Raw genomic sequence first — 4,302 nt, forward strand, 5'->3', positions numbered from 1 at the left:
TGAAGGGCTGTGGAAAAGCATGGCACAGCCTGAGACAGGCAGAATGGGGCTTGAGCTAGTGTTCAGAACGTATAACTACTGCATTGCTCTACAGTTAGTCGGTGACCTGTCCCAAACAACTGCACTGCAAGCGAAGGATTGTGGGATACAATAGACAGTGAATCCAAACACAAACACTTTTTTAACCTTTAGTTCTGACATTTTTTCAAAACCTGAGAATGCTGTGAATGCTATGCGTTTAGGGCTTCGTTTTCATTCTAGGTGAATTTAATTTCCTGTGAAGATGAATTGTGCTGTTGAGCTGATATCTGATAAGGGGACTTGGGGGACGTGTTTGTAATTAGCTTGGGTGTAAACTCATTTCACAGCACCTTGTGGGGAGGCAAATGTTTTCACAAATTTATCTGCATAATTGACAGAGGTGTTGGTCAAGTCGGGAAAAACCTGCTGGCTAGACAAAGCAAAGAATAGACCGACAAACGTCACTGAGGAATGTGGATGTATGATATAGCTTAACATTCTTTTAAATAAAAAACTGCGGTCAAAGCTGCGTTATGGTGTTGTGGGTGTTGTACAATTGTGCTAAGGGGTTGCTTTGGAGGTCAAATAGCAATCCCCCAAGTCTCTGCTATTTTGATCATTAAAAATCACTGATAATTCTCAATATAACATTCATGAGGAATCTCTTTATGGTGAAATCAAATTCCACGCCACCCGACGTTTGACCAAATGTAGAGCTATCAACCAGACAGATGGCTTCCTTGATCTCTCGCTCAGGTTCGAAAGACAGACCCAAGCCTCAGACACACGCCAAATGAAGCTTCGCTGCCATAATATTTGTCTTGACACCCACAGCTTCCTGGGCTCTTTGTAAAGTAGGAGATTGGAGGTGTCACGTGTATGGTACATTAAAGACCTCTGGCTGTTTATTTGTTGTCAGATGGAAAGGTAGGGTGAGAAAAACCAGACCCATCCTGCTGTTCAGCACCACGCAACCAAAGGGAAGTGAACTTTTATTGTTGATCCCCCCAACGAGGGAACACTCGGGGGTCCTCAATTTACAGATATTCCTACAGAGTCAACACACAAGAAGGGCGTAGATCAGGGGTTTGGCATTGGAGCAGATGTGTTTGAGGAAAACATCCAAAAAAGAAGAAACAATTGATGGAAAACTGATAAAAGAGCTGATTGGATTATTTCTACCCATTTAAAGCACAATTATGGTGATAAATGATTATTATATTCAAGTTGTGAAAATGTAGATCTGCAATTGAAAAATGCATGCTCATCAAAAAAAAAAAATTAAATGTAGATAGTGGGAAAATAAAATGAACAGTAGATCATTATATGAACGCTGGTTGAACTGTCCAAGACTTTCTTTTGCAAAAAAACTTGTTCTTCAAAATATCTTGCAGAAGAAAAAAAGTAATTCAGGTTTTAAATGACATATTGGAAAATAAATGAAAACTACACCTTTAAGTTGTAATTTCATGCCGATAAATTTGCCTGTTTGCCTATTGCCTGTTTGTTTGCTTTTGATGGGGTTGTTGTCTAAATTTAGTTTGTTTTTTACCAGACAAGCAGCTAAAATCTCAACTGGTTCAGATTCAAGATTCCAATCGTTTATATTCTCCAGTGAAGAAAGTAATCATCTTGAAATTATATTTTATAGAAATGTCTTTCAATCTGAAATGCCCAAATGAAACAAAGTAACAACACATAGATTTAAGAACTCATTAATGTCACATTATAAGAAAAACGAACCAAAAATACCAAAGCGTATTGAAGAAACGTTCTTGTTGTGTTATTTATTGTTTGTAAATCACAATCGTTGCATTTAAAAAGTATTTTATATTTTAAACTATGCATCACAAGTTGATCAAAATGAGCGTGTTCAATATATCTTTGTGGAAAAGGAAAGCAGAAATGAATCGGTAGCCATGGTTGCAGATGTCTTTATATTCCATGGGTTCCATAGCGACAGAAAAAAACAGCAGAGATTCTGTATGCGGTAGAAGGTGTGGATAGCATCTATATACAACCTGCCAGTCTGCCTGCCTCGATTCTCACTTTCTGGAACAGCAGGCATACCACCTGACATGGTTCTTATTAGCACTCATGCAGAAGTGCTCATGTAAGGTGAGTTTCTGGAGAACAAAACAAACCTCTGGTTATTAAACATGACCTTGGTGTGACTTATTTGACCCTCAATACATTTTTTATCAATATTTTATAATGCACATTCTAATGGAACGCCTTAACCACTCTGGTCACTTTTATGCTTCTCCCAGGGATGTTTTGAAGCAAGTTCATTTATTGCTTTAGGCAATACTGCATTCGGTCCAACGCCTCACGACTCTTTTAAATCTTATGTAGCTTTTAAAAACGGATCTTAACCGGTTGCGCAGCTGCTCTGTGTGTTTGTGTGTGTTCTTATCTGGCCATAACGCAGAGTGAACACGTCCACTTAAGCATCTTGCCTATTTGTGACGTGACTGCGCTCGCCTTTGATCGCCTTTCGCACGGCTCACCAAGCAAACGCTTTAATTGGTACTTTACTGACTAATGCTTTTCTGCAGACCTTGTGTCACTGGCTTCACCGACCACTAGTTTATTCTTCGCGGATTAACCTCTTTCTGTGCGCAGTTTAACCGGCCATTGTCTGGTAGTAATGTGAACTGCTCTTGTAGGAGGTTTTGACACAAAAGACCCTTCAGTGCGCACGGAGACCTCAAAAGAGCCATCATCCCTCCATCTAAAGCTCTTCAAAGACTCCTTCATCATTCAGAATCCCTCTCTGTTCCTCCACTGCCCCTCGTTTAGGAGCGGGACCCCGTCGGCCCCCACCTCCCCCACTGGCCAACACACTTATCGGAGAGTCTCCTGGGAGCGTCGAGCTCATGTATAAGACCAGGACAGATGATAATGACTTTGCGGCATCTCCACTGGGTGTCAATGGTTATGGTGGTGATGTTGTGCAGGCTCCAACATGAACACTTGCCAATAACAAATAAAACAGCAATTTGACCTTAACCTTTTAAAGAATTTGCAGTTTTTTGGGTAAATCACAAGAATTTTCCTGTGTTTTGCCCACTGGATGAAAAAATCAGGAAAGAATTTGCATGGATACTTAGACGATTTTGCCGTAAAATAATTTTCCTTGAGGTACCACATAACCTCAAATGGTCAAAAATGTAACTATATAACACAAAAAATCTATATTATTATAAAATTGACCTAAATAATAAAGTTGACCTAAAAGAATATTACATTTAAAAATGTATTAAAAGTTCCCACAATTCTGGACTTACACTTTAGTGTTTAAAACTTTAGTAAACTGTACTAAAATCTCTATATTAAAGTGCTTTTGTACCTTACCATAGTAAATTTAAGTATATTATAGTATTCGCTACAATTTTTCAATGCACACTATTTGCACTACAAAATACCATAATATATTTAATTACTACAATTTACTACAGTTACCTATAATGATAAATATTTAAAATATTCAATATGTCTAAAATTACACAGATAAAAATAATTTGAGTATACTTTAGTATTTAATAAAATAATATTCCTATAGATGCTTTAGTACTCTTGTACCTTACCATAGTAAATATTAAAGCATATTATAGTATTTACTACAATTTATCAATTCACTATAGTTAATACAATGTTAAAAATGCTATAAAATACAGTTTACTATAGTAAATACTGAAGTACACATTCAATTTTTATTTAAGTAATATTTATGTTATTCACATGAAGCAATCAATATATTTGTGGTTGAGTGTTTGCAGTGAGGCGATTATTTTCTTTTCTTACCCTAACCGCCCTTTGCTCCTAGCACTGTTCTTTAAAAACTGTGTGTGGAAGTGTCTCTTTTATCTCTAATGATCTCTTGTAATGAGCAGACCTTTGCCATGCTAATGTCCGTTCAATTGTTTCCACTTTTACATGGGGTCTCCATCAACAGCAGTGGTTGGGGGCCTTACCCTGTGCATCTTTAAAAACCTCCCTGGATCACAGTGAGGGGGACAGAAAGCCGTCTTTGAAGTTCACACTCATTATCTTCTACGATGGCTCTTGTCTGGTAATTGAAGCTTTTCCGTGCAAACGATTTCTTGATATTCTTGGCGAGCGGTTCTCAGCATGCGCTTAATTTCGATGTGTTATTTTCTTCGTTTCTTTTGGTCCTTCATTTCTCACAGGTCAGGGGGGAAGGGTTAGCTCACTCCAGGGTGCTTTGAATCAATATAACTGGGGATGGTAAATGGGGATGGAGGAAGATGAGTTGGA

This window comes from Barbatula barbatula (assembly GCF_947034865.1).
Source record: "Barbatula barbatula genome assembly, chromosome: 6".
Classification (NCBI taxonomy): Eukaryota; Metazoa; Chordata; class Actinopteri; order Cypriniformes; family Nemacheilidae; genus Barbatula; species Barbatula barbatula.